This window comes from Phyllostomus hastatus, unplaced genomic scaffold (assembly GCF_019186645.2).
Source record: "Phyllostomus hastatus isolate PE091 unplaced genomic scaffold, TTU_PhHast_1.1 phas_scaffold_93, whole genome shotgun sequence".
NCBI lineage: Eukaryota > Metazoa > Chordata > Mammalia > Chiroptera > Phyllostomidae > Phyllostomus > Phyllostomus hastatus.
In genome coordinates, this window is record NW_025334042.1 from 39,430,512 (window position 1) to 39,445,268 (window position 14,757).

General features: G+C 36.1%; 1 protein-coding gene across 1 annotated transcript in view; it reads left to right on the plus strand.

Annotated features, from left to right (window-relative positions):
• The first annotated feature begins 6,812 nt into the window (after positions 1 to 6,812).
• SLCO1A2 (solute carrier organic anion transporter family member 1A2) overlaps positions 6,813 to 14,757 on the plus strand; it is a 70,033-nt gene continuing 62,088 nt past the window's right edge. The window contains exon 1 of the mRNA XM_045828953.1: positions 6,813 to 7,056. The gene's annotated coding sequence lies outside the window, so the exon portion shown is untranslated. The remainder of the gene's footprint in view (positions 7,057 to 14,757) is intronic.

Genomic DNA, 14,757 nt, shown 5'->3' on the forward strand with positions numbered 1-14,757 from the left:
CCTCACCACTCTTCCTTCTGGCACAATTTCAGTTTCCTAAACACATCAAAACTTCTCTTGTCTCTTCCTTTCCAGGCTGTCTTGTCCCACCTATAGATATCTGTGAATCTAGGAACAAGAAGCTCAAAGGCTAACTTCCCCACCACTCTCAGCCAGAGATAATCATGTTTATAGTACTCTGTTGCATTTAGCAGTGTTTATTGTGTTAGAGTTGGGTGAGTCCCTATTGGGCTTCCTCTCTGAGGAAAGGGATTGTATTTTTTTTTTATATCCTTGCCTATGTCCCCAGTCCCAGCACTTAGCACAGTGATTTACGTGGTATGTACTCAATGAATGTTTCTTGAGGCTTCAGAATAAGCTGACCTGACCTTATATAAAGACAGGGCTCTCATTGTATGGTTGTACCTACCAATTTGAGGCATGAATCAGTCTTGTGAAATATTACTGTTCTTTCTTAAATAGTTTGCTGCAGTATTTTTAGATCAGGTTGTTCTGGGTAGATAGAGGTTGTGGTTATCCCACAGTATCAGGATATACCCCAAATTTGGTTTGGCTGTCAAGATTGTTCACACACACCCTGTGAGGTGATGAAAAGATTTCTTGCTTACAAAATGAGGGTTTCTGGTGTTCTGTGGAGAACAGGGCATTCTCTCAAGTTGATCCAAAAGTGGTTTGTGAGAGCAAGGAAAGACCAATTCTGCTTTCATCATGATCAGCGGATCAGGCTGGGGTGAGTGTCCCGGCACATGTAAGCCAGGCTATGCTGTGGTTTGAATTTCTTGCCGGTGCCAAAGGTGGGCATACCCAAACTTTCTCGACTTGACCCTACATGGGACAGAGGGGAAAGGGCATCTCTTGAAAGCTGTAGTAAACATCGAAAATGGAATCAGCCCCTTTATTACAATAGGTTGCCCTCCTCTTGTGGTGTCCAACTCTCTTCAATAGGTTTATAAAGTGCCCACGCTTTTCCAAACCATACAATGGAGCTTCATAGTTCAATTTCAGTTTTGATCCATATCAACAGAAAACACTCATAAGCATACAAAGAAATTCCAAAATCAAATATAAAGTATTTTTATTATTTATTGTCTTCTATTATAGAAAATTGGAAATTCTCTTTAGTCTTTTAAAACACTCTGGGTCATAACTAAAATTTGTAAAAGATGTCCTTGACAGAAATGTTATTATAATACAGTTTATATATACTTTCCTGTATACTGAATATTTTGGAATATTCAGTACTCAGTATAGTAGCTTTCATGCTGTTTTTGAATAAAACATTTATACTTATATTCCATGGCATTTGTTTGTTAATTGCTATACTTTCCACATATAAAATTATTATGACAACACTTGAAGGAATTACTATTTAATTATATTGATTCTTAATTTTTTACCATTTTAGTGTGTAAGGCAACATTTTAATATTCACTACATTGAAAATTAGAGAACTTTAGCCTTGGCTAGTGTCTCAGTGGATTGAGTGCCAGCCTGCGAATCAAAGGGTCACTGGTTCTATTCCCAGTCAGTGCACATGCCTGGGTTGCAGGCCGGGTGCCCAGTTGGGAGAGCGTGAGAGGCAACCACACATTGATGTTTCTCTCCCTCTCTTTCTCCCTGTCTCTATAAATTAATAAATACAATCTTAAAAAAATTAGAGAAATTCAGATTGTTTTCTCATAAATAAATAAAATATGTTCTGTAGTTAATTATTATACTAAGGGAATAGAAAAGAGCAACACTTCATATTTATACTTTTTGTTTATTGAATCACTTATATTTCCTATGAAATGAATAAAGGTATAAATAAGATAAAGCATATATCCTTCCAAATAAGAGAAATGTTAAATTATGATATCAAATGGAAGTGAGTAATTTATTTCAGTTGATATAAAATATTGAAATTAGAAATATGTTGTGCCTCTTAAAGAACTTTATATGTTTTAAAAAGAAAAAAACTATGTTGTTTGAAATAATACTGTAAATACTGCATTATACACTAAAATTTTTGAAGTTCATATGAACCCAAGGGAGATTTACATGGAAGTTTAACTAAATTTCTCCTTTTCGGTCTTGAGAATATTTTTAGATTTACATGACACATCAGAATTTTATCTGTCGAAAGGATCTCAGTTAATTTATTTGTGGTAACAACCATAACACCTAATGAGCATGCTTGCCCAAATCAAGCTAAAAGTGAAAAGAAAGTCTCATTTTATCATTAGCCTCGGGAGATACAAGTTTAACCAATTTATTGTTTGGTTCAGAACAGGTCATTTATTGTATGGATCACATTTTGAAGAAGAGCTATTTAAAAAAAAACCATCTTGCATAATATGTTGGTGTTGGTTATGACTGTGAAATTGCATTCACAGGAGGAAATCTTTCCTCAGGAAGATGAAACATTTGTTTAAAGAGACGTATCAGCTGGCTGTTCTAGGATTCATTTTTTTTTGACATCTCTGAAGTAATCTAAAGTTTTATGAGTTATAAAATATTCACAGCATCTGGTGTTTGTACATAATTGATCACCCATGTATTTTCTCTTTTATTTGGTCCCAGCAGTCTACCCTGGGCACCTACGCTATCTTTGCTGTATTTATCAATGCTTTTTATTGAAAGGAATGTTAATGTCAGGTATCAGATTGCCATGGTTTATGGAATCATAATGTAACTACCTTTCTCACTTTAAAAGTTAATTTAGAAATGTGTGAAAACATTTTACAAACCTAATAATATTGTAAGACATAAATAACTCTTTTAACAATATTCTTACTTTCCTTTTTACAACTCTAGGTCCTTTTTTTCTTGTTTCTATGATGACCAGTTCTCCTTTGCTTGTCCCTAAATGCACTTGCTACTGAAAGCTCTATTCTCTATGTCAGCGTTTTTCAACCATTGCGTCACAAGAACTTTTAAAACATGCAGCACCCAACTATTTATTCAGGGGCACTAACTTCTTTTTCCTTTGATTGTCAAATAAAAAAATCACAACAGCCAACACAAAAATAGCTGACCTGTGTGAATGAATCAAAATTATATTTTTTGTCAGATAGGCAAAAAATACAGTATTTTTTTTTTTGGTGTGCTGCAGAATTTTAGTAATTAGTTTATGTGTGCTATGAAATGAAAGGTTGAAAATCACTGATCTATGAAGTTCTCTTCACTTTCCCTACTGCCTTTATCAGCACATCAGCATCGAATTGCCCATTGAGTATTCATTCTTCTCTCCTTCCTTACTGAAAAAAGTCTCAATTTCATTTGAATTCACAATGTAGTACCTACAAATATCTGCTTTTCTTTCAGACACTTCGGCAGTTGAGGTGGCCATGTGACACATTTCTGGGTAATGAGTAAGTGGAAGAAAGACAGGGGTTTGGGGAAAGCATTAGTTCTCCTGAAACAGATACGCCTTTCTCTTCTCTGTCTGGAGTGTGGATGTGAGGTTTGGGGCAGAGCAGCCATCTTAAAAACGTAAGATCACAGGTGGAAGATAAAGATATATTTGCTAATGATGTAGCAGGGAGAAGATTAAAAAGTCCTTTTCTAAAGGTTCAAATGAGACACTTTTTAGATTTGGCTTCAAAACATAGTTCATCGAACCCAGTTCTATACTATCCATCCAATGATTCGTCTTTCATCTAATAGTGACGGGCTACCAATACAACATGCTTGTCAGCATGGCGAGATGATATTTAGACCAGACCTTAAAGTTAACGGTATCCCCAAAAGTTGTCACATATTCTATTGTGAGAAGAAGCGAAACTCTATGATCCAGACTAGAATCTTGACAATGGAATTATTGTCAAATAACACTCTCTCCAGAGTTGCCAGTTTGAGATGAGGATTTAAAGGAAAGCAAAAAGGAAAGAGTTTAAAGGAAGCTTCTTAGTTTTCTTTGGGGACCAGGGCTTAGCAATGCTTTCAGAACATGTCTTTCTAGGGGTTATCTACAAATTATCTACACCTTCACTGTCTATTTATAAGTTTGACGCTGTTTGAAAACAAAAGTTAGCTTTATTTATTCTACCAGCCATTCAGAAAATAGTTTAGGATAGCTTTGAGCATCTTTGGACATTTTTTTCCATATTACTTTTTAGAGTTGATAAGAAGCTCACTCTTTGAAGGTTAGTACTCTGTCTTTTCAAAAACAAACAAAAACAGAAAAACCCGCACTATAAAGGTCACCAAAGTCAGCTTTCCTGATTCGGATGCTTGCCTAGAGCTTTTATTTGGCAACTTACAGAACCAGTATCTCCAGCATGATATGGACCACACTGGATTTCCATCCACAGAGAAGAGACTGGATGCTTCTTTAGTGAACAATTTAGGGTCTCAAGTGGTCTCACCAGCCATGTGTGAAGGAGCATATGTGCAGGTCTTTGGGTGCAACACTCCATGTGGTAAGATGTACCGAAAGATAAGGAGTCACATTAAACATTGGAAACAGAGCCAAGGGAATGGTGACAGTTCAAAGGGCTCTATGTGTCAGTGCTGTTGAGGAGGGATGATGACCTTGGGCAGATAATTTATTAAAAGAAGAGGCATTGTTTCTGAATCAAAAACGGTAGCTGATAAAAGCAAACAAACAAAAAGAGCGTGTTGTTTATGACCAAGGGCCAATTACCAGTGTTTTAAAACTACTTTCCTTATGGTTGTTAGTAAGTCTATTTGTTGTATAGTAACAGTCAATTTTGTGTATGTTGGGCAGGCCCATCAAAGTCAGGGAAATTATTTTGTGAAGAACTTAACAGAACAGCAAATGTACTAGAGAAAATAATTGGGTGTCATAGGTATTGAGAGCCCTTGTCCAGGGAGTTGCCACAGAGTTTTCTAAATATTCCACTTATGGAAAGCTCCTAGAGAATTTCCACCAGTGTATTCTTCAGTATATTTCCCAAATATATTCTGAATGTGTGCAGATTTCTCCACTGCTAGTGCCAACACCACTGTCCAAACCATCGAAGATCTCGAACCTGGACTCCTGCAGTGGCGTACTGGTTCCCCTCTTGCTTCTTATGCCCAACCTTTTCTTTACACAGCAGCCAAATCAATTTTTTAGAAACACAAACTTAGTCATTTTCCTGCTCACATCTTTTAATGCCTTTCCATTTCTGATAGAACACAATCTTGACTCCTCCCTGTGCATATAGCACAGTATGCGATCTGGCCACCGCTCAGCTTCTCAGCTTCCTTGTGTCCATGTCTCTCCTCACACTGAGTTCACCTTGGTCCAACCACACCAGTCTTACCAGGTTGAATACACCATGCTTGATTTCCTCCACCCTAGGGAAGGTGGCTTCCTCTTGGGGCTTCTTAAGAGAAATTAAAAGTTGGAATTTCTGATTCCACTCTGGTGAGGTGACAAGAGGGATCAGAGCACTTCTTTTCCACTATCTTTGCCACCCCCTTCCCACTTTTGAAGTGGTTCCCGGATTTTGTCCATGGGATGTTAGGACAGGTGGATATTTTTATGCTTATCCTTTTTTAAAACTAAATAGCTGAAAACAGTGAAGGAAGTCAACCTTAGAGGCTGAGGAGCAGTACAAATAATATCTGAGAATTACTAAATATTACCTTGGATAGACAGAACACACTGTAGAAAAAAATTTTAACTGAGTTGGTTGTTAATTATTCACATACTTATACCCTCCTCACAGCTTTCTCACTGCATTTGTTAAATAGGCCTAGTAAAAGATTCCCTCTTGCTAACTTGCTTATTTTCTTTCCTTCCTTCAGCCAGAATAACCAAAATCTATGAGGTAGAGATCTAAACCGTTTTTGTTATTGTATTTCTTGCATCTATAATAGTAACTGGCATAGACTGGGCACTCAGCAAATATTTGATGAATGAAAGAGCAATAATTTCAGCAATTCCTTGAGGTAAATGCTATAATTGTCCTATAGCTTAGATAGAAAAACTGAGGCTAATGAACTTGTCTAAGGTCATAGCTAGTCAGTGCTGAATCTGAGTTCTCAAAAACCACAGCTTTTAAGCATTCCATAGCATTTGTATTATGTTTCCCCTTTAAAATGTCAATCCAGGCTATCATTTTCACTCTACCCCAAATTCCACCTAGATATGACCACCTCAGTACCTGACAAAGCCTCTCATTTTTCACTCATCCAATCCAGCTAGCAAGTTACCGGTAGAATCACTGGTGAACATTGGTTTTCTCATGTGAGCCTGCTGTTCAAAAATGTTGGTGTTTCAGCCAAGTGTTGGTGCCCTGCAACAAAAATGAATGTTCCAGTATGCAGCAACCCTCTGCTTTCAACTCTATTTCTTTTTCTTTAATAACGATTTTATTTATTTTTAGAGAGAGGGGAAGGGAGGGAGAGAAACATCAATATGTGGTTGCCTCTCACACCCCTCCTACTGGGGACCTGGCACGCAATCCAGGTGTGTGTCCTGATTGGGAATCAAACTGGTGACCCTTTGGTTCACAGGCGGACATTCAGTCCACTGAGCTACACCAGCCAGGGCTGAACTCTATTTCTATTTGGTATCTTTTCTTAGGTTATCCAGCTACACAGAAACTTTAATTTAAGCTCAACTTTTCAGCATCTTCGTTTACCAAGTGAATAAATAAATCAGCAAGTCTTTGATTTTTCTTCCTAATCACAAAAGAAAAAAAGACAGAAAATTGAGGCTCAGCAAATTAAACAACATTAACTAACTAACTGAGTTTTTCTGTAACCTTTGGACATGATTGATAGTATAAGCAACACCCACATAAGGGTTAACTTTTAAAAAAATGAAAAAACCTAAACCAGCAAGGAGGAGCCTCTGGCTCTGAGAGACTAATCTTTTCTATAACCTGACTTATGCAATCCTCAGAGCCAAAGAAACTTTAGCAAAGGATTAAAACTTATGTAAACAAAGATCCCTTTATTTGCAGCTCTGATTCAGAGCAAGACACTCAAGCTTACATGTGTGCAGAGATTTATTCATATTTGTGACTCAATATATAATTTTTTTAAAATCTGATGATTTTACAGTACTGAAGCAGCATTGAATGACGGCAGTGAATGAAGATGATGGTGAATACTAAGGTAAAAGAAATTCACTTATTTGGGTTATTATGGGTTGCAATTCAGTCACTTTTGCTTGGAAAAAATTATAAGATAGATTTAAAACTCATTTACTGTAAGACTTTTTCTGATTACCTTGTCCATAATTTCCTGATGGTGACAACAATTTCATTTAATGCAGGATCACGTCAGAGTAATAATACCAGTTTTTCATAAACAAACATATGGGTATATACTTTTTTTTTAGTATGTAGTTACAGGTGGTTTGGAGATTGAAAGTGAGTTTAAATGATTCCAGATAACGCTGTTTTTCTCCTACATTGTCCATGGCCTAAAAGCTCTCTTTGTTTAGCCAGTTCCTCCAACTCTTTTCCTTCAAGTTTCTGATCAGGTGTTATGGTCTCCACATCTCTCTTTCCCTCCCCTGAAATCCTGGCACATCACACACATACTCTATTGGAGTTTTCTTTGAAAATTCAAAAATGAGAACGTTATTTTTTTAAAGGCCAAAAACCACAAATCATCAGAAGAAGTCAATTTGGTACATATCTTTTTATATTTTTTCTGTGCTTGTGTAACATAATATATAAAACATATAATTATGTGTTTTAATATACCTATGTTCCTCCCCCTATTTTTATTTATATAAATGGGATGGTCATTATATACATGATTTGACTTGTTGCTCTATTCATTTAACTGTGTACTATGGACATTCCTCTAGGTCAGCAGATATATCTAAGCTATTCTTGGCCTATATATCCTTAGAAAGAAATATGTTCATGTTTATAAAATGGATTACGAAAAGTGAAATCACAAACAAGAAATGTGTACTGCTATTCACAATCTCACCTCACCATTTCTCTGTTCCATTGGATGTTATAAATCTTTAAAAATTTTGTTAATGTATTATGTGATAAAACAAAGGTATTATATTGCTTTGAATTGCATATTTTTGGCTATTAGTGGGAATTAGCATCTTTTATAAAAGTCTTTTTATAAATTTTTTTGTCCATTTGCATTCCCTCTTTTATTAACCCCAGTTCATACCTACTTTTTTAAAAAATCAATTTGCAGGAGTTCTTTATTTACATTAGAAACATAAACCCCTACCTCTTATGTATATATTTCAAATACTTTCTCCATGTCTTTTTTAAACCTTATTGCTTATTTTTTGCTTTTGTGTAATTTGTGTTACGAAATCAACTTTGCAATTTTTCCCATTATAGTTTCTTGGGGTTTTTTTTATCTTCAAGTTTTTTTCTGACCCTAACATTTTCTTTTTTTTCAAATATTAATACTTTCTACATTAAATTCTTTATTCCATTGCTCTTTTTATTTTCAAATATGATTTTAGGCAGGGCTATCATTCTATTTTCCTTCCAGATTGAGATCTTATTAATATCATTTTGTTAAATGAGCTATATTTTTTTCTGATGAACAATTATTGACACATTTAATATGTGTTACATTTTCATTTACACAGGGTCTAGTTATGGGCTCAGTTTTGTGCCAGTGACTTGCTTGTCTATTTGTTTTCTCATGACTTGCTGTTTTAAGTAGATTAGTGTTAACAGAAGCTTCAACGTCTCTTATGGCACTATGGCAGGTACCTACAGTTCTTGTCAGTCTCAGCCTAGTGAGCATGGTTTTAAATGTGCTCAGAGTGAATTATATTTGTCCTCTGCAGTTTGGAGGACACAGGGGAACTGATGTATGGCTCCTGTTTAAGAAGTCTAAATAGTAAGAGGCTGTGGATGGATCCATATGCCAGGAAGCAGAGGGAAGTGGGGGCTCTATTTTAAAAGTAGTGACACCCTGGTCGGTGGTAAGTCACCAGAGCTAGTTTGGGGTTGTCTTAGTTGTGGATTAATTGGAGTACATGGAGCAGTGTTGAGATCTCAGTAGAAAGAGGCTAAAAGTGTATGCTGCGTATCTAAATTTGGAGGGGAAATTTTGTGTGAGTAGTCACACGAGGTGCACGGTGTGTTTACCTTGCCAAGGACACTGCAGGGGACAGTGAAGGATAGGACCGCCAAAGACCTGCACAAGTGGCAATGAGAGTCAGTTTTAAACATCCGTCATTGCAGAAGGAGCCAAGGATGTCATTTTCTGACTCCATAACTCCTCCCTCACGAGTTTCAACTCTGGAGGAGACAGAAGTAGCCTGTTCAGCTCTGGAAAAAGACATGGGTGTGTGGGAATGGCGAGAGGGTGGAAGAAAGGAGGAAAGAAAATAGAGAAAAAACCTGGACTCTCCCAAAAGTAGGAAAGAAGTTTTATTTTAAATGAAGTTCCAAGTGAATTAGATATATTAATCCAGAACTGAACTTTTCTGTGGGACTAAACATGATCAGGTTTTTTTGTTTTGTTTTGTTTTATTTTTCCCTTTTGAAAGTCAACAGAAGGTAGTGGGACCTGTTTGACATTCCATTTAGTGTCAGGGAAAAAAAAATGGCTCCAAAAAAGGAAGGGGGAGAATAAGACAATTTTCTGATGTCATCACCTGCCTCTTACTTGTTTATGGCACTTGCACTTGCAATCAATTACTAATGCAAATATTGCTTCTGAGCACAAGGTTGGATTATTTCAACTTCAATGTCTTTTTCAATAACCCATCCCTTTTAGTGAATATTGGCCTTCTCCTCAGAAAGACACCAAGTTCCATAGGAAGGGAATTGATAAGGACAGTCAAAGCATGCGAATCAAATTTGGGCTACTCTATCAAAGAAGGATGGGGACAATTTCAGAAGTTTTTATAGCATTTTAAATCTTCAAAATAGACATTGATTTCTTATAAGACAGGAAATACATAAAATTACATGTATCCCATATTTGTGATTACAATAATACATATGGGATTAATCACAATAATTATTAATCTCAATAATTATTATTAATACCAATAATAATAATAATAATATGGGATTAATATTACAATAATCCCATATTTGAAATGAGGACAAAGTAGGAAATGTCTTAGGAATTTAGAGGCAGAACAAGGACAATAGGAAGTTTAAGCTTGGTAACTTTTGAGATACTTTGTGTAGCAATAGAGGCAACAGGAGCTACCAATTACTGAAATTTTTGCATGTGTTGGTTCTCTGACAAGTACTTTACATTATCTCATTTTTTATTGTATGCTGCGGGGCTGTCTAATCTTTTTAGCACCCATAAGGAGGAGATACAGATACCTCCTACTCATCTCAGTTCCAGGAAGTCTAATGAGATCTACCTAGATGGCCCCTGGGCAGTTGCCAGGGCATCAGATGCAGTCATGTTTGGGGATTTAAAAGTGAGAATTCATTGAGATGGGGTGATAGCAGTTTAAGAATTCCAAAATGCCCTCCAAATATATGATGTAAATGTTGGTAATACTGGACATGAATAGGAGAATATAGACTGAGTTCTACCTTGGTGCTGGTTTGCCAACATTTTTGTTTTATAAATTAGAATTTTTTTGACAGTAACAACCTGTGATTTCATCCATATGAGAACATAGTATGGCCATCAAATGAAATGGTCTAAATTTTATTTACATTTTAAAATGGAAAAACAGCATATGAAATAAGACTAAGAAAATGTCACAGGAGGCACCTCATTTTAAAGAAGTCCTGGTTTCTTTTTCTCTCCACTTTCTTTCTATTATTTCTGTGTGGGCATGATTTTCTTCTTCATTTCCTAGTGAAGCATGTCACTTGTGGTTTATGTGATCCTATCCCTTATGCTGTAGATCTTGGTCTTAAAATCTATGCTACATTGGGCTAATTGGTAGGACTACCTAATATCTAAATTGCATACAATTTAGTTGTTAACATTGGTATTTAGGTAATTATTAATAAAGGAAAGCAAAACAAAGGGAATTAGACTTTGAGCTTAATAAACGGTAGCATGAATCTCTTTGCTTCACCAGGAAGCTACAGGTTCACACCTCAGGAAACTACAGCAGTGGTCACCTAAGGGGATTACCACGCCTCAGGGGAACAAAGAGGTCTCTCTTTTGCTGGTGATTCACACTCATCCAGTGCGTTCATGCATTCTGTCTTGCCCAGCAGCACTCGAGAGTGGGTCTAGCAGCTCCCACAGCCCACAGCAGTGGTGTGACCACAAGAGGGATCACAAACTCTGAGCAGTGGCCTTTATTTTGGCCCTATTGAAAACAAGATTGGACATTTTCCATGGCGAGGTGGCCAAAGATGGAACACTGGGAAGTCAGGAGGGGGACCCCCTTAATTTTACATCATCAGTAAAATTTACCATGGAACCCCGCCCCCTGTGTGGGTCTCAGGAAATTCTTTTCCTCATAACACCATAAGGACTCCACTTGCACTGCTAACAAAACTACAATGCCATAATTATACACTTGAGAAGTGGACATATTTTTAATTTTGCTATACCATTTTTTGTCATATTTATGTGGAACAAAAGAGAGCAGAGAGTAGACTGTATTTCAAGTTTATGTTTTCCAGTTGGGACACTGATCATTTGCTAACTCTTAAGCCAAGAAAGGATCTTAGCCTGTTAATAAGTCTCACCTGTATCTGGAAATTATGGTCACATTTGTGGGTATTTCCATGGGCCAAATTAGGTTTTAAATATATATTTCTAGAAAGGGCTAGAAAGAAGAGTGTATAGGTGGTTATAATACCTAAGCTTTTCTGAGGCAAAGTTTCAGATAAAACTATACAGTAAAATGTTACTATAATAACAATAACTATTTTTGACATGTAAATAATATATTTTGATGCCTCCCTATATTATAGATGGATAACCATTTGCCTCAGATGACTGGTCACAGAGACCAAGCTCAATGTTTTAGTGATAAAGCTGTGCGTTATTCATTTTAGGTGATTCAGCTCCTACACTCAAATGTACGCAAAGGGCAACAACATGTGTGAGATTCAAAAGATGCCAAAGAGCCTCAGCACATTATGTCTTAAAATAACAACATGTAAACCTCCATTCCATTGTTGTGTGATGATGTCTGCAGTGAGAAAGTGAGGAGGGTTGGCCAAAAAGATCATTTAATTTTTTTTGTAAAATAAAAGACGCACTTTTCATTTTCACCAATAACTTTATTGATTTGGATATTTTGAGTACCTTGGCTCTTGTGTGGTATAACTTTGATTGGTCTCAATTAATGTCTTGATTTGATCGCTGTCAACTTCAACTGGTCTACCCGACAGTGGAGCATTGTCCAACGAGAATTCTCCAGCACGAAACTTAACAAACCACTTCTGACACATTTGATCAATCACAGCACCTTCTCTATACACCACACAAATCTTTTTTGTTTCAGTTGCACTTTACCTTTCTTGAAATAATAAAGCATACTATGCCAAAAATGTTGCATGTTTTCTTCCATCTCCAATATTAAAAAGCCTGCATGAAAATTCACCAATTTTGATTTTTTTAATGCACACTGATATGACAACTGTTATAGTACAATCTAACAAAATTGTTTCAAATGAAGTTAAAGACAACTAAGTGCTATTAGAGCCATTTTATGGAAAGGATCAAATGAACTTTCTGGCCAGCCCAATACATTCAAATACACTCTACAAGACAAATTCTACAATTGCAGTATTTTACCAGTTGTAGGTATTAGAACCTCCTAAACATCTTGTCCTATGGATTTACTTTTTACTTTTTTTTTTATTCAGAAGTCTGAGAATCAAGGTGAGGCCAAAGTGGATTTTTTTAAACACCTTACGCTTTGGTCAATGTACTTTAGTTAATAATAACCACAGCTAAAAATTTTGAAGTGTTATATTGACAGGTATTATAACATGCATTTCTCTATCCTCATATCACTGCAAAACAGATACTACCTTTAGATAAAGGGGAGAATTGAAGCTAAAATACGTTAAGAAATCAATGCAAATTTTTGAAAAAAAGCCAAAATCCTAGCAAAGGTCTTCCTGTTTCCCAAATCTCTGTTCTTCCCGCTATACCAGTGGTCCTATTATAATAGCTCTGGGTGTCCTATTGATTTTTGGATCTTCAAAATTACAACAGGAAATCTTTTAAATGCTTAATTTATGAAAGTGACTACACTTAGACAATACCTCCTGGCATACTAATTATAAACCCAACTTCAAATAAAGTTCCAAAAACTGAGTTTGAGTTTCCTGGAACTCAAAGGGTTTGGTTCAGTTTCATGGCCTCCTTTATTTCCCAGTGGTATTTCTGCAGAAGGGTTCCAGAGAAAAGGGTTCCTAAGGACCCTACCAGGGTCCTTCTGAGGAAGCCTGATGAAGCGTCAGAGAAACAAATGGCCTCTACTGTTTTGCCCTCTGCCCTGCTTTACCCCACCAGTGTTCTCTACCACATCAGCCAAGCTTAACATTTAGGATATTTATAACCAGAGTGGAACTGGTGCTTTAAACCCAGATCATGACTAGCCGTGGGCAGGAAAATGGTTGCATATGTACGCAGGCTCCAAAGCCCAACTGGAGAAATTTTAAGGTAACCAGGACTCCATTGTGCCTTTTCCCCTTTACTCCTTCTCCTTTTTCTTTTCCTTACAGCTCCCCCTTCTCCTTCCTTTACCATTTTTCCTTGTTTCTAGGTGCTTATCCCACTCTTCTAGGGTTTTGTTCTCAGTTAGCTATGAACTAATTTCAACTAGGTTATTAAAGATAATGATACAGAGTTCCTCTTCAAGAGGGATTTTTGTTTTTTAATAAGGAACTCTTGAACTAAAATCTCCTTAAAATGTAAAAGAATGAATTTCAAATTATAGAAAGTGAAGGGGGTTACTTCTGGACAAGGGTTTTGCTCTTTTGCTCATGATTTGTTGTTATCTGTTGTTTGTTCAGATAATTTATATTTCTGAAAGTAGAGTAATGTATTCAATAAAGGGAAGTGAATCATCATACCACACCAGAATACAGTTTTATCGTAGTGATAACTATGTGTGGGATCATAGCTTCCTTGCCTTCATGTAAGCTTATACTAATTATTTCAGCATTTATATTACATAGACACCATATTTACGTGTTTATAGGATAATCAGGACATCATACCTATGAAGACAGAGAGATTTTTAGACTTTAAGTCTACAGTTTTTTTGATAAAATTAATTTTCCCTTTATAAGGCCATCAATAGTTTTAACAAACATTAAATTTTCAAAGTATTGAGTTTATTAATGTGTAGTTTGCTGTATTTGTGGTAAGACTTGTAGTTATTTAAATTCTATTCTTTGAGAATTTTAGAATTTGTTCTCACTCTTTTAATCTACTTACAACCCAGGTAAACTCTACCAGATATTCTGTTGCTATATTGTCTATTATTTCCTTTTTAGGATTTATGTGCCACTTCTTACCAGTTGTAACCTTTGTTCTAAGTAACAAAAGGAAGGTTCCAACAAGGAAGTGGTGGATTTTTCTGAACCTATATCTCACGTGGTTCTGTCAAAATCTTGTAATTCTAGAAGCAACTATGCAAGACAAATGTCTTTGCATCACTGGTTATTGGAACAGGAAAGACATATGGTGATACGAATCCTAGTTAGGATTTGGGTAGATTATTTTCATTATTCTAGTTCCCTTTTTGGTTTTTTGAGCTTTTTTTCCCATCAGAATCTTGTAATTCTATAAGTGATTGTGCAAGACAGGTTTTTACATCATTGGTTATTGGAGCAGTGAAGATATATGGTGATATGAATCCTAGTTAGGATTTGGGTAGATTATTTTCATTATTCTAGTTCCTTTTTCGTT